The 27,354-nt window shown below is 35.8% G+C and overlaps 1 protein-coding gene and 1 pseudogene across 3 annotated transcripts in view; both read left to right on the plus strand.

Annotated features, from left to right (window-relative positions):
* PARD3B (par-3 family cell polarity regulator beta) overlaps positions 1–27,354 on the plus strand; it is a 1,223,953-nt gene that overhangs the window by 436,140 nt on the left and 760,459 nt on the right. The gene's annotated exons all lie outside the window — the stretch shown is intronic.
* On the plus strand, positions 531–1,832 carry LOC129399598 (dnaJ homolog subfamily A member 1-like; annotated as a pseudogene).

The following is a 27,354-nucleotide window of genomic DNA, read 5'->3' on the forward strand; positions in this document are numbered from 1 at the left end:
ACATGTTTTATAGAAACAGGTGTGGATACAAGAAAACTAACAACTTATGCAGAAATGCGGCTGGAACGTACTTTCCCTTAAATAAAGAGGTAGAGAATTTTGAGAAGATAGGAAGCTGATAGATAACAACTATATCTAATCCTTGCAATTAGAAATCTTAAGAGAATGAGGAGGGACTGGAGTGATAGTTCAGCAGGTAGGGTGTTTGCCTTTCATGCGGCCAATTCTGGTTCGATTCCCAGCATCCCTGAATGCAGAGCCAGGAATAACACTGAACATCACCAGGTGTGACCCAAAAAGAAAAAAGAGAGAGATAATAAGGAGTCTATCTCTTTCATGACAATGATGAGAATGAAAAAAAATAAAACAAAATACTTACTCAGCACTTTCCAGAATGCTGGAAAGAGATGCTGTTTGCTGTGGCTTCAGTGCTGTGCATAGCAGCATGCTCTTTCCTTCTCCTCCACACTGGCCTTGGCCCACTCACTGGCTGTAGGAACTGGTAAACAAACAAACAAACAAAAACCACTTATGATGATGTTTGGTGTGTCACGCTTTGTGCCACCCACGAAGAATTAGATAAGGCATATAGGAAATTGCCCTTGAACTACAATCCTGATAAGAATCCAAATGAAGGAGAGAAGTTATATTTACCAAACTTATAAAGTGCTCTATGATGCAAGGAAAGGGAGCTATCATGACGAAGATTAGAAGAGGCAACTAGAGAAGACAGTTTGTGGTGGATTTGGTGGTTTCCGCTCCTTCGTGGCCATCTTTGATATATTTTTTTGGAAGAGATAGGATGCAGGGGAAAAGGAGAGATAAAATCGTGCTTCAACTCTCTGTAATCTTAGAAGATTATATAATGGTGCAATGATAAAGCAATACAGTTAACTGGACAAAAGAAAGTGATTTGTGACACATGTGAAAGCAGAAGTAGAAAGATAGATGTGGTGGAATGCTGCTATAATTTCCAAGGTCCTGGGATGTTAATCAGAATCCACCAGCGATTCAGTATGTGAGCATAGAATGCCACTGCAGTGGGGAACAGAACAGTCCCAAGGAGAAACGTAAAAGCTTCAATGGAAGGTAGTCCAAGAGAAGATTCTAGAAGTTCATAGGGACAAAGGCATGGATGATGACCAGAAGATAACATTCCATGTTGAAGGAGATCAAAAACCAGGACTGGAACCACAAAACATTATCATTGTTTTTAATCAGAAGGACGATGCTGGTTTTATGAGTCAAGGAAACCCTTTTGTATTTTCATGTGTATGGACATACAGCTGGATAAAGCATTGCATGGCTTCCAAAAGTCATATCTACTGTTTTGTTTTCTTTTGCAGCTCCATGTGGCAGTTTTCAGGGCTTACTCCTGGTTCTTGCTCAGAGCCTCAAGATACCATATGAATCAGCCATGTGCAAGACAGGTCCCCTACCTGCTGTATTAATACTCCAGCCCACTATATTAAACAAACTATAATCATCACCTTTCATCCAGGTCATATTTTCAAGCAGTGGGATATCAGTTGTGTACAAATTTGCCATGGGGCTTATGAAAAGGGTTGCCTAATCATTGAATTTAAGAAAATCTTCCTGCAAATGACTTTCTCCTTCCTGGAAAGAAAAAAGACCTACCTTTGTTGGAAAATTCCTCTCAGAGAGGAAGGAAGTAGAGACTGATGGAGTGGGCAGGTAAAAATTAAAAATGGTGAACTTTGATCCAAATCAGGAAATATGGCGCCATTACCATGGGAAAGCTGATGAGGATGATGAACATCATTCCAGGGCCAACATTCAGTGTCAAAGCTCTTAGAGAGGCCACTGACTAATGCTGCTATTGGCATTGTATGGTTGTAGTTCCTGAGAGGACTATAATCAATATGCTCAGTCACCACTTAAAACTGTCCTGTCTCAAATTCAACTATATTAGTGTTTTAAAAGTAAAATGAGGAATAAACTCAAGTATAAAAGCTGTGACTTTGCCATGTATGTATGATGAATTCAGTGTGAAAGATGGAGTTTAATATCTGTAAAAACTACACTTTAGCATTTGTATAGCCTTATCTGGTAGTTTATTTCAGCTATTGTACATGGAATTATTTAGATTGAAAAGCTGGGTGTATCTACTAACTTAGGTGTATGATCCTTATTTGTTAATCTATGGAAATTCTGTATTTATTTGGCAAAAAGCCAAAGAACTTAATTTGTTGAAAAATGTTGGCCTCTTTATTTCCTTGTATAGGTATGATTCCTTGTGATGTCTCTGTACTTACTCTACTGACCAAACTGTTATTTAACAGCATGGCATATAGTCTGTAGTATCAGTGTGAAAAAATAGCTTGCTAAGAAGGGTCTTATTATAGTGTGCTGCTTCTTGTATTCCCTTGTGCTGTGCCATATTTTTTGTTCTTCTTAGGTATATATAAATTATATAAGTATACATTTTACTATTCTTTTATATTAAATATGGGTGTATATTTAATATAAATATAACTTACATAAATAATATGTTATCATTATATATGTATATATGCACATATATATATATCACTATCACTGTCATCCGTTGTTTGTTGATTTAGTCAATCGGGCATCAATAACGTCTCTATTACACTCAGCCCTGAGATTTTAGCTGCCTCTTCTTGCTCATCTTTCCCAACAATTGGAGGCTCTTTCAGGGTCAGGAGAATGAGGCTATCATTACTGTTTTTGTCATATCGGATATGCCACAGGTAGCTTGCCAGGCTCTGCTATGTGGATGGGATATACTCGGTAGCTTGCCTGACTCTCCGAGAGGTATGTATATATCTGTTACTGTATTTGAGATATGAATATGCCATGGGGAGCTTACCAGGTTTTCCCAAGTGGGCAATAGACTCTCAGTAGCTTGTCAGGTTCTCCAAGAGGGAGAACTAGGCTATCAGATGACTCATGGCTGCTTCCACTTTCAGGAACTTGTTTTTCTAGTCTCTGGATGTTGGCCATTGATGGCATTACATGGTCCCAGGGTCAGTTTCTGGGTGTGACTGCCTAGCTACTGGAAAATGGGGGATCTGGGTGGAAGAGGCCCAGTCCCTATCTGAGCAGCCTTGGAGATCTCGGACCCGGTTCCAGCACAGCTGGGTTCCTCTGCCAATTTCTTTATGCGTAAGGCTCCTCTGAACATGTGGAGAGTGGCCTTGAGCATGGCTGTGGCTGGATTCTGGAGGTCTTCAACTGTCTCTCTCTCTGTATATATATGTATATATATATATACATACATATATGTATGCATATATATGCTATATATGTATATATACATATTGACCTGGCATATTTTCTGTTCTGGGTGAGTTACTAGTGACTTCTCTACAGAATTTACCTACAAGTTGGAGTGACAAGACCTCTACATGTAAAATAATTTGCATGTATGAAATAGGAATCTATTTTTTAGATATCATACAGGGTTATTTTAAATCATTTAACTGTGCTCAAAAGTGACTGTAATTTAATGTTACAGTTTAAATGTAGTGTTACATACTAAATGTAATTTAGTATAGCAAATTGTGATGAGCAGCCCTAATTGTATGTTGAAGTCATCTTTACAAGTTTATATCTGGATATTAGAATTTAAGAAATTCTGGAAATGTATGACTGTCTCTTTGACATACCGATTATGAAGTTAAAAAATACAAATCCATTTTTATTATTGTATTGGATACACTACTGAACTTAAACTACTGCCTCTCATGCCCCAGCACCACCCCTTCATTTCCTTTGTAGTATGCCTATCTTTTAACATAGAAATCGTAACTGTAGTTGCAGATCCTAAGCAACAAAAACTTGTTCTCCATCTCAAACAAGATAAAATACTCACAGAAAACACAAGGGAGCATAAAAATCAAAGGCAGGCTAAAAATGGAGAACTCACTAATGAGAAAGAATCAGGGTTAGAAAAATAGAAAAAAAAGAATTAATATAAGGTGGAAAAGCCGTTGATATTGCAGTTCTACCACAAACTAACTCTCCTTTTTCTCCGGCTGAGTCTCCCGAGTGAGGTGTCAAGTTCCAGGAGAACTGGGTGAGCTTCACTGTCATTCCAGCCAGCATTGTAGGAGGCCAGAGAGAGGTGTGAGGTCTGGAGCCAGTTATACTGTCAGTGGGTGCTAGGCACTTGGATCTGTCATTTATTTATTTAAAATTTTAGGGGCCACAACTATGTATATTGGTGACAGAAATTGAGGGCCACTTGGAGATACTCAGGCCTTTGATCTCGCTATTGGTCCAGGCCTCCTGGTGTTCTGAGTCAGAAAGTGTTATGTTCAGGGCCCCGTGGTATTCTTTTTTTTTAATTTTATTTTTATTTTTATTGAATCACTGTGAGATAGTTACAAGTTTTCATGTTTGGCTTACAGTCACACAATGATCAAACACCCATCCCTCCACCAGTGTCCACTGGTATTCTTTGACCACCAGGTCCATTCCTGACAATTTGGATGTATGCGGTGAACAGAGCAGAGGAATGATGGCACACAAGCTTATTAGAACTGGGTATTTGTTAGAAAGGTTAAATATTGCAAAAAGTGTACCCCGTTGTGTTAGGAGCTTGAGAGACAAAATGAGCAGTTCACCCCAGATGAAGTCTTTGACATATAAAGCTACCAATGACCAGTATATCTAATCTCTTATTATATTTGTCAAGCAATTCTTTTTCCCTAAAGAAGTTCCTAGGTGAAATAGTTCTCTAAGGAAAAGAGCACACCCTTCACCACTAAGAATAGAAACTGAGTATTACTAATTAAGTTCCAATTCCAATTATGTTAATGAAACTGCTAGGGGACAAAACAGCTAGAAGTCCCAATATAGTGTGATAACATGCTGCGTTCCTACAGAATCTAACAGCGTGTGAGCTGTCTGTGAAAGCATTTTGTTGTTTCTCTTGAAGCAAACCAGAGCTCCACGGCAGTTTTTAAGCTTCTTTAGTTAAAAATCTGTTTCCTTTGGACCATTGAACACCTAACTTTCAGTGTAGTATTCTAGCACTCAAGCTTAGACCTTAAAAACAAATTCTCACTTGTTAACCTTGTAGCATACTTTTAAGGCAAATCATTCCATTATATGAAGAATGACATGTGAACACATTTGCAATTATTTTTGTGTGAAATATTATACTTTTATGTTTATCATGTCTAAGCTGTGATATCTGGACATGACAATAGATCTCACTCTTTTAAGGCAGGAGCTGTAGTACAGCAGGCAGGGTGCTTGCCACGCATGTGTCTGACCCATGTTCAATTCATGGTACCCTATATTGTTCACTGAACACCTCAGAGTGAGTCCTAAATACAGGACAAGAAGTAAGTCCTGAGTACACCCAAATGTGACCCCAAAAGCAACAAACAAAAAATGATCTCTCTCTATGTATGTATGTGTGTGTGTGTGTGTGTGTGTGTGTACAGTAGAATCTCACATGGCAGAGCCTGGCCAGCTACCTGTGGTGTATTCGATATGCCCAAAACAATAACAATAATGAGCTTCATTCCCCTGACCCTGAATGGACAGGGACGGATGAGACGTTACTGGCGCCCACTCAAGCAACTCAATGAGCATCGAGATGACAGTGATATACACACACACACACATATGCTCATAACCATGATAATAATTACTGAAATGGTTTATATCATGTGTAGTAATTGATTCCAGTTATATGTCTGGGAATCTTTATTTCAAAGAATTTTATAATATAGCCAGAATTTTAAAATGTGGCTAAAAATAAGTTATTTTTATTTAGTATCTTAGCAGAAATATATACTTACACTTATGATTTAAAAATAGTCTGGTTTGCTGAAAATTGAGAAGAAAACATGTATCTAAATGGATAAATCCTGATAATTATATTTATGAAATTAGTACACTATTTTAGCTTTCAAAATCATATATATATATATATGTGGTTTGGGTAGATACAGGAATCTTTTCTACTGAAGCAATTTTGTAACATAATCTCATATAAGTGGGAGACGTTGGTAATAAATCACAAGTCTTTTTATATAATCCATTACTTGCTTTCCTTAATCCATTTGAAACTATATGGTTAAAGTATTAATAGGATCATAGATAGCTATGTGTATAAATATATAGAGTAGATCTTGATGTATGTGTGTATATTATTTTAAAGCATGTATCAAAGAGTAAAAGCATGCATCAGTTATTGATAACTTCAGCTATACTATGTAGTATATTTCCATAGAAAAGGAGGACTTAAAACAGCTTTTCAGGGGCTGGAGCAATAGCATAGTGGGTAGGGCATTTGCCTTGCACTCGGCCGACCCGGTTGAAATCCCAGCATCCCATATGGTCCCCTGAGCTCCGCCAGGAGTAATTCCTGAGTGTATGAGCCAGGAATAACCCCGGTGCATCACCGGGTGTGACTCCAAAACCAAAAAAAAAAAAAAAAAACAGCTTTTCATTGTTAACACATTAGATAATGAAAAAAGCAAGTGTCTTCCCCACTGTATTATCTCTGTGGCCCAGTTTAAGAAGCTAATTTTTTTTCAATTTATTTATTTTAATTAGTGAATCACCATGAGGGTACAGTTACAGATTTATACATTTTTGTTCTCATGTTTCCCCCATACAAAGTTTGAGAACCCATCCCTTCACCAGTGCCCATTCTCCACCACCGGTACACCCAACATCCTTCCTACCCTCCCCAATCCCATCTCCCCCCACCCCACCCTGCCACTGTGGCAGGGCATTTCCTTTTGTTCTCTCTCTCATTAGGTGTTGTGGTTCGCAATAGAGGTGTTGAGTGGCCACTGTGTTCAGTCTCTAGACCACATTCAGCCCGCATCACCCTTCCCCCGCATGGCCTCCGAACTCATTATACTTGGTGATCCCTTAAGAAGCTAATTTTCTTATTTATAATGCTTTTTCTCACTTTTTCTAAATATTAAAAATATTTTCAATAGCTTTACATGGAATTCTTTTCAGTAGGTACTTCTGTAAATAATTTAGTATCAATATAATACCACTATGTGAATCAAAGATAGATGACATTTTTATAAATACGCAAAGACTATTTATGGATCTAGTAAAACAATCTATTAAAGAACATAGTAAATCTCAAATGATATTATATTATAAAGATTACCAGAAACCTAGGTTTCAAACTTAGATGACAAAACTTGGCAATAAAACTGATTAAAATGGCAGAGAAAAAAATTTAAAGATGTAAATAATCAAACAATTTTTAATTTAAAAGTAATATACTTTTGTGTGGGATTTTATGTTCTAGCAAGGAGAAACTTAGGCAGGAGTCTTTGAGGAGGACTAAGTAAAGGCTAACTGAATAAAAATTGTTTCATTTTGGTTTTATAGATTAACAGTTTACCTAAATGAAAAGCTTATATAAACTCATGTTGGTTCTTCCCCCAAGGCTTGGACAACTGGGAGAAAGTTCTTTACCTTAGAATTCAGCTAAAACAAAAATGAGCCAAATTGGGTATCTCAAATTACAAGACATAATTATTTTACTTATTCACTGCATTTACTACCTCTAATTTAATTCTTCTCAAATCCAACTGTATCCCTACTCCCATTACAGTAGCAAGATATCACTAACTTTTAATTTACTGAGAATATTGAGGGTACACAAGTTTAGCTCCTTAATTCCCTTTCCCTTGACTTGTGGTATATATTTGCTCGCTTCTATTTACTATATCTAAGTTAGAAATGGATCTCTTCGAGTATCATGCTAAGTGTAATGAGTCTGAAAGACAGGGATAGACATAGAAGGACTGCTATACTCATAGTATAGCAGAATATAGCAGGACTGCTATATTCTATACTCATTTGTGGAGTCTAGAATAAGATCGCATGAGGCTGACACCCAAGGACAGTAGATACAAGGGCCAGAAAGATTGCCCCATAGCTGGGAGCCTGCTTCATGAGTGGAGGGGAGAAGGCAGATGGAATAGAGATGGGATCACTAAGAAAATGATGGCTGGAGGAATCAGTCAGGATGGGAGATGTGTGCCAATAATGGACCAAACATGATGACCTCTCAGGGTCTGTGTTGCAAGCCATAATGCCCAAAAGGAGAGAGAGAATATGGGGAATATTGTCTGCCATGGAGGCAGGGGGAGGGTGGGAAAGGCGGAGTATACTGGGGATATTAGTGGTGGGGAATGTGCACTGGTGGAGGGATGGGTGTTTGATCATTGTGTGATTGTAACCCAAACATGAAAGCTTGTAACTATCTCACAGTGATTCAATACAATTTAAAAAAAGAAGAAAAGAAAAGAAATGTATTTCCTCTCCACCATGCCCAAGGCTTTTATTCATATTTTAACCCTAATCTCTCTTTTTCTTGAATCTGGGACTTTCTATAAATATTGTATTTTCCAATTTTTTTTCTAAATATATGTGAGCAATTGTATTTTCTTAAAGACAATTTAAAAAACTCTCATATTTTAACCTCATTCCATGTGGGGTCCATTCTCTTTGTGCTTACAAATATACTAATTATTTTTTATTCTTATAAAATTTATTTGTTTTAAATTCCATTTTATTTTTTGACTTTCAAAATGTTCAGTAGTATTTCAGTACATACATATTGAAAGTATCTTATTATCTCCCTCCTTCTCTGAAATCCAGTCGTCTAGCCTCCAATTACCCTGACTGCCCTACTTCATTATCACTTAGCAGAATCCATTATTATGGTTTGGTTTTGTTTTTATCTGGGGGAGTCATACCCAGTAGGGCTCAGAGATTATTCCTGACTCTGCATTTAGGAATCACATATGGTTCCAGGAGTTGAACCCTGATTGGCCAGGTGCAAAGCAAGTGCCTTGCATGCTGTACTATTGTTCTGGCCTCAGGAAACTCCATTTAAAAAATAGTCCCATAAAGTGATTCAGTCCTTTAATTTCCCCTGTAAAATTATAATCATCAACCTATTTACCAAACTATTTCTGAAATTCAAACGTTTACTTACCTCTGATCTCCAAAACTATCTATAGTTACAGAATATATGCCCCAACTTTTTTTTTGTGGGGGTGAAAGAGGCTATTAATTTTGTGGTGCTATCTGGTGATGCTCAGGGATTACTCCTTGCTCTGTATTCAAAAATTATCCCATATAATACTTGGGGGATCATTTGGGATACTGGGTATTGAACCTGGATAGGCATTATGCAAATCAATCATCCTACCTACTGTATTCTCTCCAACCCATATTTCAAAATTTAAAAATATGTATATTAACTACTACCTATTTATACCCTACACCATTAGCTTATTTCATTTTCTATGCCTCTCATATTTCTTTAAAGCTTGTCTTAAAACCATGTTTAACACTTGTGTATATATTTTATCTCAAAGCTAAATCACAAAGGGTTTTAAGGCCAGAGAGGATATACATATTATTATCTTCTTGATTTGCAAACCTGTAAAGCAAGCAAAGTTGACAACACTGATAGCGTGGCCTTTGACTGAGAGCATTGCATTTATTGGCTTAATGCTGATGGAAGGGAGTGCTAAGCTTTAACAAAGAACCAAAGCAAAAATGGTAGATATTCGAGGACACATGTCACATTCAGAATTTGATGAGTTAACATTCTGGAAGCAAACTACAATTCTACCTCCACCATATTTGTTCTATGATGTCTATCGAATTTCTTTACTGTTTTCTTAATTCAGTATCTTGTTTGTAAAATAGGGAGAACAATTTCTTATGTTATTGGGGTGAATGAGATTAAAAATGCAAAGAATTTAATACTGTGCTTGATATGTGATCAAGTAAATTTCCATAAGCACTAAAAAGAATAGTGTTTTTACTGTTTGGAGAAATCCCATTTAAATGTAGTTCATTTTGAAGTGTTTAAGGAAAAGATAAAGTAATGAAGATGTACATGGCACACTGGCCTAGGGAATTTAGCATAAGGGGGAGTATTCTGTAGTAAGTTTTCTTAGAAAAATATATAATCTTGAGGGTTTTTTTCTACAGGCATCTTAGTTTGGAAAAACTTGAAGATATAAAGCAGTCATTGCCTTGTTTGTTATTATATTCCTTTCAATAAAAAACTTATTTCAAATAATGCACAATTTTTTTATCCTACAGGAAAATAAATAGTGATAATCTTTACAGTTGTGATAACTTTTGAAAATCTTTTGTTTTGGGGGTGACCACCCCCAGCTGTTCTCAGTTATCATAAGAGGAACCAGGGGATCAAACCCTTATCTTCCATGTGCCAGGCAAGCACCCTACCTACTATATTATCAGTCCAGCTTGATTTTTGAATATCTTTTAGATATTGCAGATGTGACTTATACTGAGAGCTTTCTAATCTGTTACTTTCTTCCCCCCCCCTCCTATTTTTAAAAAAGTTTTGGGACCACACCAGTTGATGCTCAGGGGTTTACTCTTGGCTCTACACTATGGAATTACTCCTGGTAGTGCTCAGGGGCCCATATGTGATGTTGAGATTCAACCTGGTTTGGCTGCATACAGGGCAAGTGCACCCCCACCATACTATTTCTCTGGCACCTAATTTGTTACTTTCTAATCAAGTAATTTTTTTTTAGTTCCCAAGTCCACTTTAGCGACGAATCCTTGTTAAATAAGAACAAAGGTAGGAAACAAAGAATATTAATTCAGTTGCTACATTTCAAAAATGAACAGTGAAATGCTCCTCAGATTACTTCCTGTCTCTGAGCTCAGGATCTGACATAAATGCACATAATCAATCCTTTATTTTTTAAACAGTGCCTAAATATGACCAGCATTTAGTTGCACACCTGCCATAATCTTAAGGTTAGAGAAAGATCCCGCCCCACCCCTACCCTGCACCATCTTTCATTCTTTGCTCTACTGCTGTACTATCATTCTGGCCAGTACATGTGGTACTTCTTAGAGAATTTTTTAAATGCATTCATTTTGTAAACTATACACAGCAATGTGATCTCATACTTTAATCTATAGAACAATGCAGAAATGGTTTATTTAGGCATTTTTCTTTGTCTGGAAGAATGAAGACTCCCAAGCAATGTTCAGGGCATATGGGGGCACGCCTGGCAATGCTCTATCAAGCAGGCAAGTAGTTCAGTTCTAGAGCCAGAAAATGCAGTACTTTCCCAGTCCAGAAGGACCACCGGGTCACTCTGTCAGTGCTTAGGGATTTCCAAGGTTATACCTGGCAATACTTGTGTGACCATACGGTGATGGATATCAAACCTAGGGCATCTTGCATGAACATGAAACCCTGTACTATTTTCCTGTGCTCTTCCTCATTTAAGCAGTTGATCCCCCTATAAATTGTAGCTAAAATAAATTTTCAAACTTAGGCTTCAGATCTTATACTGGATTTTAATCCTCAGAAGTATTGTGCCCTATATTTAGGTTTTATCTCTTTAATGATACCAATTATTCTGATTTTTCCCTTTAATAGAAGGAAGTGTTCCACTTACTTACCCCTCAAGAAAAAATATCATCATCTGTTTTAATAGTCTCTGTTCTCTTTTTATCTTAAATTGTATTTTGCTAATTAGTTAACTATGATTCTTCTCTAAAGTGGTTGAAATATTGTCTCTTGAATCTGTTACTTTTGCCTACGTAGGTCCAGGTAGGTCCTCAGTGTGTCTTGAACTCTTGACTTGATTGAAAAGTTAAGTAAAATATTGAACTTAAGAGGCAAAAAAGAATAGAAATTTAAAATAATTTTGTTGAGAAAGAATGCTATTTCTGATTAAGATAATAAACTTTTAAAATAGTAGGTAAATATAGATTGGAACCGAATAGTAATATCTTAACAATTTATGATGAAAAATAAAGTATCAAACAAAGATGCCACAGTCTATGAATATATCAGGCATTAACAGACAATTTACCAGAGACTCAGTAAATAAGCATATAACAAGTTGATCATATTATAAATCACAGAAAAATTCATACAAAAATAGCAACGAAGGAACACCACATACCTGTTAGAATGACCCAGATTGGAATTACTGATACCACAAAATGCAAGACAAAATTGTATTGTTTCTTTGGAAGACAGTTTAGTTTGTTTTCTTATAAAACTAAATGTACCTTTCCATGCAACACAGCAGTTCATATCTTTATATTTATCCAAAGATATTGGAACATCAGGTGGAGAATAAAATATCTTTCTCTCAATTTTGCTTTAAAATATCTCTAAATTAGGAAAACACATTCATTTGTCAGAGAAATTATGAATGAAATAAACAATCAAAGAAAACCATTGGTCTTTACTCTTTAAAAAATGAAGTATTAAACTTGCCCTTTTAATTTTCACAGATAGCCAATGATACCTCAACAAAGAACATGTTTTTTGTTTGCCAGGTACTATGGACTCTCGGGGTAACTTGAAGGTGATGCAGCTGCCCTGTGCTAATACATTTAGTGGGTAGAGGAATTAACTGTAGAGGGTTATGGATTATGAATTACCCAAATATCTTAAATCCTGAAAGAACAAAGTTCAAGTGTTTCTGAACCTCTACAAGACCTTCATCTCAAAATTCTCAGGGTAGTTTCATTGCTAAGAACTGATAGCTCAAAGGTGTCTATAGGGACATTGCTTGAAAGAGTCTGAATGTGTAGCTGTTTGCATCATTAGAGTTAATAGAAATTGTGGGACTCTGGGCACACCCAGCAGTATCTTCCTGGAGTGAAATTACCTCCCAAGCTTTAGTTAAATTAAACCTACCCAGAAACTCTATGGCAAAAGTAGAATATGGACTGATAAAAATTGTGTGTGGGTCTAGGGATCTGGAGCCAGAATTAATTTACATTTGATTTTTATTGATGACACCCTGATATATCAGAGGGACTTTAATTAAGAAATAAAACTGTAGGCAGATTGGAGTATTGGTAATTGGAAAGAGAGGAGGCTTAACTAATGAAGTGTGGCTTTATTAAATGTTTTGTTCATTTTATAGAAAATGCTATGCAGAACTTATTAACAATAATCTTTCACCAAAGTGACACTGATATTTGAAGGATTTAGTGCCTTTAGTTAAAAATATTGTCATGTTCAAAATAATGGTTGTGACTGTAAAACCCCAAATTGCTTTTAATGTTGTGCATAGACTATTAAATCACTGTGCTTTATTATGAGCTCTCAGGGTTCATCTCTTAGTGACTTTTGATCCAAACCTATGTTAAATAAATGATGCAGTATTGTAAGTTTTCCACTTCAGTCAGAGCCCTTGCCTCTGCTCAGCCTCTCACTTGGAAGTATTTCTCTTTTGTTATTTCTCTAATATCATTGCCTCGAATGAAAAGTGTCTCAAAAATGACAGATTGTAATTTTCAATATTGCCTGTGCTGTTGTCTGTTACTCTCTCTTCTAATTACAGTTTACACAAAATTCTGCTTGATACTCCCTTGTAATCTGAGCAATAATACCTTGTATTTTTGCAGGCATTTTCTAGTTATCTCAAAGCACTTTTATAGGCACATTTGCTCATTGTCTCTACATTCTCATGAGCAAAGCAGATGGTTGAAGAAAGGGAGGCGAAAGAGTAACCAGGTTAAATATCTTGATTGGGAAGGAAGCCAGATCTCCTGATTCTGGAGCAGTTTTCTATCTTCTGCATCACTATGCCTCCAAATTTTTTACTTGCGGCATCTGTCTCATCATTGTCATACTGTTTATTAGTTAATATCATTTTACTGAAAGATTAGCTACAATGAACAGATACACCCTGAGTGTTTAAAAATAAATTTAATGTAGCATGAGACAAACACCGACACTTTATAAGAGGACAGGTAGATTAGTTTTATTGAATTTTGTATGCTTGATGAACATCACTTATTTGGGGGACATTGAGAGTTCACATTTTACCTAAATGGTCCTTTATTTATTTTTGAGTGATGTAACTGTCTAAAAGTTACTGGTCTATTTTTCCTACGTGCATCAACTAGAGCGTGTAGTTGATTAAATATGATCAATTAGTTGATTATTGAGTTTTATTCAGTGAAGTATCCACTGAATTAGCAGATGCATCTTATTATGCTTAATTATTCAAAAGTATAGTTAGGCTTTTGAGGTTCAGTTAACATATCTAAGAATGTGGGTACTGGAGAAATATTACAGCCAGTATGGCACTTGACTTGCATGCAACTAACCTGGGTTTGAATCCCGGCATCCCATATGGTCCCCCAAGCATCATCAGGTGTGATTTCTGAGTGCCAAGCTAGAAGTAATCCCTGAGTATTGCTTTGTATGGTCAAACACAAGACCAAAACTAACAAAAAAATCCTGCTTATTAAAATGTAGAAAAATTTTCAACCTATCAACCATGGTTGCAGGTAGGGCATTTGCCTTGCATGCGGCTGACTGGGTTCAATTCCTCCTTCCCTCTCAGAGAACAAAGCAAGCTACCGACAGTATCCTGCCTGTTCGGCAGAGCCTGGCAAGCCCTCTGTGGCATATTTGATATGCCAAAAACAGTAACAACAAGTCTCACAATGAAGACGTTATTGGTGCCTCCTTGAGCAACTCCATGAACAATGGGACGACAGTGCTATAGTGCTACAGTACTATTATACATTGAGATGTGCAAGTATATTTTTTGTCCTCCTCATATTTCTCTGAATTAAGGCTCCATATACAAAGAGAGACCTGGGGCAGATATTTATTACTTTGTTTATTCAGGTTACTTATTGGAAGAGCCAAAGACTTGAAACAGACTTGAAGGGTATATCCATTAAAGTTCTCCCATGATTCTTGGGTTTAATATATGTAAGTCATTGATTTAATAATAGAAACTTCTGATCTAATTGTTCTAACCACAGATTTATTGACAATGAAGTATAATTTCTGATCAGTAGATTTTATTATTTTTCCCCTACTGCCCTCATTTGTAAAGCCTCATTTATTACAGGATGCTTGATTACAACCTGGTATGCTTCAATTAGAATTTTTAGCCTATTTTTTTAGAACCTGAAGTTACTATTTCTCATTGTTGTTTTCCTGATGTTTCTTTGTCTCATTTTTATACGATTCACATATCTGTCTTTACTTTTTGATAAAGTCTTTAGAATTAAAAGCTACACATCGACTTTTAGCTTTATGGTGTTTTAAAAAGTAGATATATAATCTATTTGAGTTTTATTGAGCCTATTCTGTATAACTTGCATGTATTCTTTAGAGATACCTGCTTCCTTAGTCAGCGGAAGTATGGAACTGTAGTTTCTCCATAATACTTTAAGAGCTTAATTTGAATGGGATGTCTGTCTTCTTGGGTTTATGATGTCACTATTTTTTTTAAAAATGTGTTTTTCAAATTTTATTTTATTAAAACCCCATGAGTTACAAAGTCATTCGTAGTTGGGTTTTTGACATATAATATTCCATCATTTATCCCCCCACCTGTGACAAATCTCCACCCCCAGTAATTTCACATTCTGTCCCCTGTCTCTCGCTCTCACCCCAGCCCCCTCCATGTCAACAGGTACCTATAAAGTTTGGTTATTAAAGCTTGGGTTTTGTAATTTTAGTGTTGTGAACTCTCTGGTTTGGATATTTAGCTCTATCATTCCTTAATACCACCAACACAACTGAATCCACTCAACAACTTTCCCCGTTGCTTCTCATCTCTTTTACCCTTCCCTTTCTCTCTTTCTTTCTCTCTCTTCCTTCCTTCCTTCCTTCCTTCCTTCCTTCCTTCCTTCCTTCCTTCCTTCCTTCCTTCCTTCCTTCTTTCTTTCTTTCTTTCTTTCTTTCTTTCTTTCTTTCTTTCTTTCTTTCTTTCTTTCTTTCTTTCTTTCTTTCTTTCTTTCTTTCTTTCTTTCTTTTTCTTTCCTATACTCTGGGGCCAAGGGCAATCTAGGCATCCCCCACCCCCTTTAAATAATCTTCTTTTTATGATTAAATTCTAAATTCTATCTCTGTGGCATTGTGGTCTCAAAAGAAATGTGGTATGATTTTTATGTTTGCAAATTGATGTAGGGTTGTCTTATGTACCAATATGAGATCTATCCTGAATAATTGTTTCATGTGCTATAGAGAAGAATGTGTATTCAGCTTTCTGAGTATGTAAAGCCCTAGCTATGTCCATTAGTCCTAGTTCTCCTAGCTCTTCATTTAGTGCTCTGACATTCTTTTCGGTTGATCTGTGCAGTGGTGACAGTGGAGTCCTGAGGTCCCCTATTGCTGTTGTTTTTCTATCCATATGTTTCTTTAGATTTCTGAGAAAAAGTCTTATAAACTTTGCTAACCCATATTTGGGTGTACATATTAAAATTAGTACTTCTTGATCTGTTGTCCTATTAACCAATAAGTAGTATCCATCCCTATCTCTAAATACTTTCTTTAGATTGACTGCTATTTGGTGCATTATTCAGATTATTTTCTTTCCCATGTTGTGTTATTAGACTTATGACGAATGTTTTGAACTAGTCACTCCATTTAGTTGACCGGGATTTGTGACTTTATAACACCAGTGAACTATGGTTGTTGCATCCACTGGCTTCAATGTAAAGTATGTTCGGTAGTAATCTTGCTAGAATGTCCACCTGGATTTTCGGTGAAAGAATTAAAGCTGATGCCAGAAGATGTGGCATCCTGATCTAGGGGCTAGGGTCGGTGAGGAGGAAGCCCTCCTGGTCCCAGTTCCAAGGTTGGAGCCTGGCTGTGGTGAGAAGAGGAGGGTGGGGGAGTTCTGATGTCACTACTGTAACTGATAATGTTATTGTTTTGATAATTTTATGATCACTCCCTATAAAATAGTCCTGGGCTATTCTGACTCTAAAAATAGTAGAAAAACAAGTAAGTTAATTTTAGGTAATTATTAACAGAGTATACCTGTGTACTGGATTTCTGGGGTGACTTAAGTATAGCTCTTATCTGTGAACTAAAGAGTAAACTTTTCCTCAGAGTTTTCTTAGAATGAAGGTTGGCCTGTGCTCACTGATATGTTTCTCAAGGTGCTCTGGAGGAATGGGCGCGGGTTTCTTGGCTAAAGATGCCCCAGAACACGGTTTTGCTTCAGGACCAGTCAGGGAGCTGTGTGTTCCCTGCTTCCTGCTTAGAGTGTCTCAACCTAATGCTCCTCTTTGGCAACATGCCATATGATCAAGGAGTTATCAGTGGAAACAGATGGTCACTGCCCTGCTTATTAGTTGCAATAATATTTGAGAAAGATGATGTCAGTTTACTCTCTGTCCATGGTTTCAAAATGGCAGCACTTCTAGACAAAAAGTAAAACTTACTTAAATGTAGATTATGTACAAAACTACTAGGTCATCATGATATGCTTAGTTCTGATATTTTTAAATCTTATTTTAAAACTATATTAAATTTATGAAAAGCTTAAAGCACGGTGACCACAGCCCATTGTATCTAAACTAATATCAATTCTGTTGGAATAGACCACTGTTTTGAATTTACAGATGAAGGACCAGAGATCTAGAGATCTGAAAATTATATCATATTATAAAATTGAGTATGATGTAGAACTAGGATATGAATAGATGATTTTGTGACTTTGCATAAAAAACCTTAAGCACAAATTTAAACTTTGTACTCTTTATTTTTTATGTATCGAGTAAATAAAAGTATAATAATAAAATTATGAATTTATGAGGACTTACAAGGATTGGAAACACATTGCATGATGAGTAATTAAAATAATTATATGAAGATACACTTAATTTGACAGATTAGAGAAAGAACATGAAAGAGAATTAAAAGTATAGAAACTGATATAAAAACATTGAAAATAAGTATGTAGGAAGGGCAAAAGACATGTTGTTCATCAGGACAAATAATAGTTTTTGCATAAATATGCCCTTACAAGGTAAGAATATATATATATGTATATAAAACATATATACAGATATACATACAAGCTACACAGAGTATCTCGTCCGCATGGTAGAGCCTGGCAAGCTACCTGTGGTGTATTATATATACCAAAAACAGTAACAACAAGTCTCACAGTAAAAATGTTACTGGTGCCTGCTCGAGCAACGATGACCAATGGGATGACAGTGATACAGTGATACATACATATAAGTATACATGTATATACATATATAGGTATTATGTATATATATTATATATATGTGTATATAGAGGTATTATATCTCCATACCTCCAATTGTGAAAATAGCCAAAGGAAGTAGGAAATATTCCGCATTTTTTGGAAAAAAAGGTTGTGAAAACTCATGATATTCAACTAACTTGCACAGGTCATACAGATAAAGCTCTTTGGAATTCCCAATATTTGTGTGTGTGTGTGTTGCCTAGCTCTTCATTAAAGGAACTCAACCTTTATCATTTTTTTTTACTTTCTCCTGTTCCCCGTAAGTAATTTCTTTCATTTTATGAACAGATATCTTTTCAATGCTGTTGCCTTCCTTCAGGTTTTAGTAACCTGAAGAGCTGTGTTTGACATTTGACTGTAGCCCTTTGGTATCTTTGCCAGCAGTGTATCAAAGGGTTATACACAATGATCAAATGGTGAATTCCAGGGATTCAAAGATGGTTCAATATATTAAAATAAATTAATGCAATACACCATATCAACAAAAAGAAATAAAAAACTATTTGGTCATATCAATTGATGCAGAAAAGATTTTTTTTTAAAAATGATCCAATAAGTATTCATAATAAAAGTCCTCCAGACAATAGAACATACTTAAAGATAATATTGGCCATCTAAAATAAGCCCACAGACAATATCATATTCCATGATGAAAAGCTGAAAGCTTCTCCCCTAAGATCAGGCACAAACCAAGAATATCTACATCACCACTCTTATTTAACATAGATTTGGAAGTAATTGCTTTAGGAATCAATCAATTAAAGTATATCAAAGATACCCAAATTGGAAAAAAACAAATAAAATTATTATTTTCAAATGACAGGATACTATATATTGAACTCATAAAGACACACATAAACTCGTAAAGACTACAAAATGCAGGCATGAAATAATAAACCAATATCGTAAGATAGCAATTTACAGAATTATTACCTAAAAACCTGTATTATCCCTGTATTCAAATAATAAACTAAGAGAAAAGGAAATTTAAAAGACTACATCCTTCAAAATAGTGCCCCCAAACATCATGTACATACCTAGAAATAAACTTAGCAAGGCAGGTGAAAATTTATAAAGTGAAACTAAAAACCATTGCTAAGAGAAATAGAAAAAGACTTCAGCAAACAGAAAGATATTCACTAGGCACTGATTGGAGAGTCAGCATTGCTAAAATTAGCATCCTTCCATAGTACTATATAGAATCAATGTAATAACCTTTAATATATCAATGACTATTTTCTAAGACAGAACAAACTCTATTGAAACATCTATGATACCATAGAATGCCTTGAATAGCCAAAGAGATCCTAAGGAAAATTTTCAAAAATGGGAAGCATTGCATTTCTCATCTTTGAATTATAACACAAAGCTATAATAATTAAAACTACACAGTACTGGAATAAAGATGGACCAGTTTACCAATGGAACATAATTGAAAGTCCTGAAGTATGTCCCAGATTCATGGGCAGCTAATCTATGACAAAGGGCTAAACATCCGAAGTGTAGCAAAGAAAATCTCTTTAAAAAATAGTTTTGGGAAAATTTGATAATCATTTAAAAGGTGGAATTTGAACTGTGCCTCACAACATTCACAATAGTAAATGGAAACTCAAGCTCTACTAAAAGATACTCTACTGAATGGAAGAAAGTATTAGCAAACTGTATATCAAAAAAGTGTAGATATCCAATATCTATGAAGCATTCATGAAACTAACTCAACAACAAAAAAATCCAATGACACAATCCACAAATGAACTGAGGAAATGAACTTTCCCAAAGACATAGATTACTAGAAAATTATATGAAAAAGTGCTCGTTATCTCATAATTAGGGAAATGAAAATCAAAACATTGATCTATCATCTCTGGCCTGTGACAAAAACACATATCAAAAAGACTAGAAACACCCAGTGCTGAGAGGTTTTTGTGAGAAAGAAACCCTCATTTTCTGTTAGTAGAAATGGCTTTCAGCCTCTATCGAAAGCTATATAGAGATCTATCAAAAATCAGGAATGGGAACACCTTCATACAAGCCAGAAATTTCACTTCTTGTCATCTATCTCCAAAACACAAATACATTAATTAAAAGGACTTATGCACATTTTGTTTTCACCATACTTAGTATAATAGTCAAGGTATGAGAACAATCAAAATTCCCAAATACAGATGAATGGATCAAGAATTTTTAGATATACTTACATATATATGTAAATACACACACATATATATATGTAGTGTGTGTGTTTGATGGACTACTGTGCAGCTTCAACAGAGAACAAAATTATGCAACCTGCATCAACATGGATAAAACTAGAGAATATAATGATTACTGAACTCAATTAGAAAGAGTAGGTCAAGTGCAGAATGAATCTCTCATATGTGGGACTTGAAAGTACACAGCATGATAGCAACAAAGGACAGTGACAATATAACAGAACAGCTATTATCCACATATTTGTGTTAGTGGGGAGGAGATTAAAGGGAAAGAGAATTTGAGTCCTTGGGGTAAGTGTGGTGGGTGAGTGTGGTGTTCAAATTATGTGGATGCAAAGACATGAACAGTATTTTAAACCACAGAATTGCAATCAATAAAATTGCGATCAAAAAATATAAAACGAAAGATTACAATTGTATTTTTTCTTTATAAATTTAATGATAATTTATTCTTAGTTATGGTTGCTTATGTTGTCATTTTTAGGAGTATCAGGATTGACTAGCTTCATAGACTATTTATTATGGTATTGCCCAAGACATGATTGCAGTAATCATATGTAGATGTGTCTAGACCTTGATTCTTGAGATATTTACTTCTCTATGACTGATTAGATAGACATCGCTGATTAGTGTGTGTAGTGAGACTGAAAAATTGTGGTGGGGTCAGTAGATTTCCCCTTCTTAAATGAACATACGCTGACCCTGGTTTGATCCCTAGCCCCCCAGAAGGTCCCCTGAGCCCTGCCACAAGTGATCCTTGAGCAAAGAACCAGGAGTAAGCCCTGAGCACTGCCAGGTGTGGCCCAAAAAATGAACAAGTGTAAACAAACAAGAAAAGAAAAGAAAAAGAAATTTAGCACTTTAGTCAAAATTGAGGAGTGCAGAAATTTGAGGAATAACAAAGGTCCAGGGGAAAACCCACAGTGTGAGTCCAAGGGCCTATCCTTGGGTCTATAACTGCCTTATCCTTACTGACTGCCAGGATGTCTGAATCTTGTCCATTGTGTGCCTACCTGCCTATCTAGATTTTTAAAATAACTTGAAATTTTAATCAGAAAAATATTGTGCTTTCTCATAATTTGAAAGTCCCTTTTTGGAAGAAATATGATGATATATTAGTGCATTCACAGTGAAGCCCACAATCCTTCATGCAGCCTGCAGACAGTCAGGTTCAGACCAGGCTTTTATCTTTAGCCACAGCTGTACCATCTGCCTTGGGACTCACTGCAGGGTCTACTACCTTGATGCTTTTCTACATGCCAAGATTCCTTTTTCCTTAAGCCTGTAAACATTGTTTTTCCTTTACTGGGGGTTCTCTTCCTAGCACTCTCCCTTTTCCAACCTCCAACTGTCTTATATCTCATTTAAATTTCTGTTTAGTTGGATCTTTTCAGACTAACTCCCTCAATGGCTCCATCTAGTTCAACATCTCATGATTTCTAAATCAAATTCCTTTATTATTAAACATTACAGATAAAAATAGATGTATTATTTATTTTTCTTGCTACTATATTGATATATGACAGTGGGTATGTTTCATGTGTACATTAGTATTATTAGATGTTTGTAAGTCCTGCTTTTGAAAAGGTGATTCTTCTTATACCTGCCACTATGCAGGTAACTACTTCTATACCTTTATCATGCCTTTAGTATTCACTGGACTAGTGATCCTCAAGCATGATCGGACATTGAGTCACCAAAGAACACTTGAAAACATGATGCGGCTCAAATGGCATTCTAGACAAATGCACTAGAGTCTGTTCATTAGTATGTTTCCAAGTCTTCTTTTGATAAGTCTTATGAGAAGACAAAGTTTAGAACCCCTGAGCCAAATAGTAAATAACAAGCAAGAGGCAAAGGTTATGCTTCTCAATGACCAATCCTAGCACAGCGCCTTGTATTCAAAGACCTCATGCACCTACAGTGAGAAATTGGACAGCAAATACATCAGTTATAAGCCCCCATGTCTTATAAACAGAAAATTTAAAAATAGTATCTTTCTTTAGTATCTTACATAAGAAGGATACAGATTCATTCTCTACCCCTCAAAAAGCCATTCTTATATTACTACATGGCAGGTAGTAAAATTTATTACAATAGTGTACTGAAATATTTTATTAAGTATATTTTTGGTTAAATGAATCCATGATGTAACAGAGTACCCTAGAGATTATATGTAAAAATAAATACAATATTGATTTTTGATATTAAAAATTATGCTTTGTGATATATATGTCATTTCAGAAATTATAATAATCTACTTTGATAATATTTCATCATTTATCTTGTCATTCAAAAAGCGCTCGAAATCTGAGGCAGGTTTCTAATACTAGATCATTAGTCATAGAATTTTACATACAGAAAGTTTATAATGTATTTCTTACATTAATAAATGAAAAGTGATATTAAAAAATCAGTTTCTCTATATCTGCATTTTGGGGATTTTTCTACATAGGACTTTGTAGATTAATACAATTTATTGAACAAGTATCTTTTTCTGAAAAAGTCTAACACTTATCAGATCATATCATGCTTTTTTAGGCCACTTACTGTCCCCAAATGCACTATTTCCCTGCTGCATCTTACTGACATATCCGATGTACCTTAGAAACAAATTTGTAAGTTGAAATACTATGCTTTTTTTTTTCTGAAACAGGAAAGAAAAGCAAGCCTCTGCCTTTAATCCTTTTGGAAACACATCCACAGGAGTGCTTCCCAGGTTTTGTGGAATTATAGTAGTCTGGGTGGGTGTTTTTTACATTCAGACAATAGTACCCTTAAAAGATAATGTAGGGAAGTGTCTTCTTTTTGACAAGTGTTCAGAAGTGTTTTTGTGATGTGCCCGGGTTAACTATTAGACCAGTTATAGAGCAGAAACTCTATTCTCTGCATCATGTTTTATGTTATCTAATATACAGATTTCTCTCTAAGGAATGTGATTATAGCCTAGTGGCACAGTATGATTCAAGATCGAAAGGGTAAGGAAATAAATAAGTTGGGACAGATCTCTGGACTGTCCTAGGCTTCCTGCCTGTAGAATAACAGTTAAGAGACTGTAGCAGCTCAGGTCCTTTTATTATGCCAGTGAAGTCCCTTGAGAGGATTTATTTTGTTGACTCAGTAGTTGAATCTATAAGTTTTGGTTTTGGAAATGATTCTACAATTCATGCACATAAATATCATTATAGAAAAAAATTATGAGGAAATAAATTCTTTTTAAAAATTATTCATTGAATAGCCATGAGTTATTGAATACACAGTTACAAAGTTGTTCATGATTGAGTCTCATTCATACAATGTTCCAGCACCCATCCCTTCACCAGTGCACGAGTGTTCTCAGTTTCCCTTCCGCTGCCCCTTGCCCCCACTTGGTCCCCATAGATGTCCTGCCAGTGGCCTGCCTCATGGTAGACACTCCTCTCTCTCCATCCCTCCCTGTCATTCTCTCCCTCCCTTCTCTCCCTCCCTTCTCTCTCTCTCTCTCTCTCTCTCTCTCTCTCTCTCTTTCTCTCTCTCTCTCCCATCCCCTCCCCCGACTCTCTCTCCTTTCTTAAATAAGTTCTAAATCGCCATATTTTAAGTGACATAGGGAAGTGGTATTATGACTAGGAGAGCTTTGGCAACAATGCCTTATCTGTAAATTTAAATGGGTAATTCCTGAAACAGACTCAAGGCCTGTTTCCACAAAGGCTTATGACACAAAGGCTTGGAAATAGGACATTAGGGCTTAGTGACTAAGAAAGGTCAATTGATCATCCAGTAATAATGATACATAAACTTGAGAGTGTCTATATATTCAAGCTGTGAGATCCACTGTCGGATGAAGACTAGTGTCAATAAGAGGATGTCCTTGGTCCCATGTTGCTTATAATTTATTAGGAGTGAAGGGAAAAAATAACCATAGTGCAAGAAAGAGTGGAAGAGCTATAAAAGATGTGCTACAAACAAATTAATCATCTCAAAGTTAGTTGATTGAGTAGCAGATGTTCCGTGTCATATGTTCTCTTCATTAACATAGAAGAGTTAAAAACCAACAGTTTTTTAACTGTTAGCTGGTCGAATTTAACACTGATCAACCTTGGGGTTGGTTATATACTAATTTTTATATGTCCTGACTTTAGAAGCTTTAGTCATGACTTCTTTTTATAAATGCTATCTTAAGTATGTAGAGTGTCCTGTTTTTAGGCATTTACATGAAATTTGATCAAGATTTAAGAATGAAAGCTTCAGTGTAATGCATTACAAAGAAACAAAAGATTTTTAAATTTTTCTTTCACTGCTAATAATAAATACTAATAGGGTAAAAATGTTTTGAAAATACATTTATCTCCATGCTTATCAGTGACATGAAAGAGTTAATGCACAAAATGCTGGTAAAATTTTGTTTTGTTTTTCCCCCTTAGATTTTTCTTTGGACAAGATTTATTACTGCTGCCCCTTTCCTATGGAAATCAGGTTTTCTAAATGGGTAAATTAAAGCTCATTGTAAATTGCTCAAGGAAATATTGGAGTCCTTTGTGCTGCAGGGTTTTCAATGTGGGTCTTTTAACCTTTGCTTCCATTTAAAGGAAATTTCCCTGAAAGATTTATTCTCCCTTCAGTGGCATTTTTAGATGCTGTACATGATGAGCACTGACAGTGCCGAGTGTTGAAGAAATAATTTGTTTCTTTAAAAATGGATTTTCATTTGGTGTTTTAGAGCTCTCGTTATTGTGACTTTGCAAGTATAGGCATTTAAAAAAATTGTATACTTGCACATGTTCTAAAATGTCAAATATAACTACTGGGATGTTTATGGTGTAAAAAGGAGAATCAAACTTGAGTTTAGTCAATTTCAAATGCATAACTTTAACTCATATTTTTATACTTATAAATATAAATTTATGTATAATTCTGTTTTAAGGACTGTTTGGCTACTTTTATTTTTTGACACTCATTTCAGTTGATATTCAAATATATGCAATTGTAATTATCCAGTACCAGTGACTTTGTACACTGAAACTAAGTTAGGTTCCTCAATATATAAATCAATCTTCTTTATAATATAAGTTGAAAATAATATAAATGTAAGTTAAAATGCATATTACAAGCCAATTGGTAAAATTCTTAACTAACCTTCTTCAGGATATAATAAGCCCCAAAGGATTCATATTATAAACCAATTTCTAAAATGATTAAGACTAAAAGTTTTATTATAGTTGTTGGCTGCAGTTGAAATTGACTATCTCTGGAAACACACGACTTTACTTTCTCTGTTTATATAGTAACGCTGTGTTGAGATGTCAGGTCAAAATATTTTTTTTCTTTGCTCTCTGTTTTGATATTTCATTTGAGAACCAATATTTCAAAAAAATGTAGTGATTTAGTACAAATTCCTCAGTTTCCGTCAGATAAATAAGCCTCACCAAATCCCGTGAACTGATTTATTGATAAGACTCTGAGGGATCACAAGCCTTTTTTGAGAACATTTGAAGCATTTCTGAATTCTGAATTTTATTGAAGTTATCCCCAAGAGAGAAGTAGACAGGGAGAAAAACCTTCTTCTCTTTCCACAGACTTGGACGTCTTAACAAAGCTTTGACTTTCTTTTTTACTAAAGGTCAATGTTACAGAAAACAGGCTAAGTGATAAGACAAACAATGTGCTGCTTGCCACTGACTGCTGATATCTAGAACCCTTTTCTCTGTGCCCAGTTTTCTGTGATCCATGAAAATGAAATTCAAGATTAGCCCAAATACTTGAACTATATAGAAAACCTCTAAGCTAGTTTTAATTCACTCTTTTTTGCTACATTAAAATATAAACATATCACATTTAATAAAAAGATAAATATGTTCAGGATGGAGAGATATTACAGCAGGTAAGGCAATGCCTTGCATGCTACTGACCTGGTATCCTATATGGTTCCCCAGGCAAAACCAGGAATGATCCCTGAGCACAGAGCCAGAAGTAAACCCTGAGCACAGCAGGGTGTGGCCCAGGAAGCAAATATAATAAATATTGTATGTAGGTAGCACAGCGGGTAGGGAGTTTGCCTTGCATACAGCCGACCAGGGTTCGATTCCTGTACCCCTCTCAAAGAGCCCGGCGAGCTACCTAGAGTATCCCGCCTGCATGGCAGAGCCTGCAAGCTACCCGTGGTGTATTCGATATGCCATAAACAGTAAGAATAAGTCTCACAATGGAGACCCTACTGGTGCCTGCTTGAGCAAATCGATGGGCAAAGTGATGACAGTGACAGACAGTGATGTAGGTAGCTATCTTTAAAAAAAAAAAAATGCTTTCTTTCTCTTGTAAAAATAAAAGAAAGCATTTGTTTGAATATGATCAACAGATCCAGACAACTTCTGACAACTTTTCTGATAGCCAAACATCTTTTTTATTAAAAAGGTAATTTGGAAGACTCCATATGCCAAATGCACTTACCTTGACCCAATATGAGACACTTACAGGTTAGAGGCAGGCTGGCTGCTCCACAGAAGAATCCAAGATCAGGCCACAAGCTCCTTCTGTGCCTTCTCGACAGAGCTTTCAGTGGTACTGAAGTTGACCTTTGAAGTTAATGTAGCATCCTTCTCCCTGGGAGACACTCTGGTCTTTTGCCCAGTGGTGCTGTGTGCCAGGCTTTTAGATCCTACGGACTGCTCAGGAGGAAATAGGTAGTTAGTGCCATAAGAAAGCAAGCAGTAAGGTTTTACATTGTTCAATTTGGAATTGCCTGCATTTTTATTGGACTCCATATTAATAGAAGTGTTTGATGGAGCAGATAAGGAGAGTTAATGTTTTTTGGCAATTCAGAAGATAATTAATCTTGTAGTTTTGGAGAAAGCATACTGTTGTTACCCCTTATCAGCCTTCAGATCTAAAATCCCTAGGCCATCAGTACTGAGAGAGCAAATTAGATATAGCACCAGACATTGAGATCTCAGGAGGAAAAACAAACGTTAAAGCTCAGTAGTGAAGGCAACTTTTGAATGAATACTAGGAATGTTGGTAAAGATGGAAAATGAATTAGAGCATCATCTTTGTATCACCTCAAAAATGCTAATCTAAGAACACTGTGGATATGTTATAAGATTAGA

The sequence above is a fragment of the Sorex araneus genome, chromosome X (assembly GCF_027595985.1).
Source record: "Sorex araneus isolate mSorAra2 chromosome X, mSorAra2.pri, whole genome shotgun sequence".
NCBI lineage: Eukaryota > Metazoa > Chordata > Mammalia > Eulipotyphla > Soricidae > Sorex > Sorex araneus.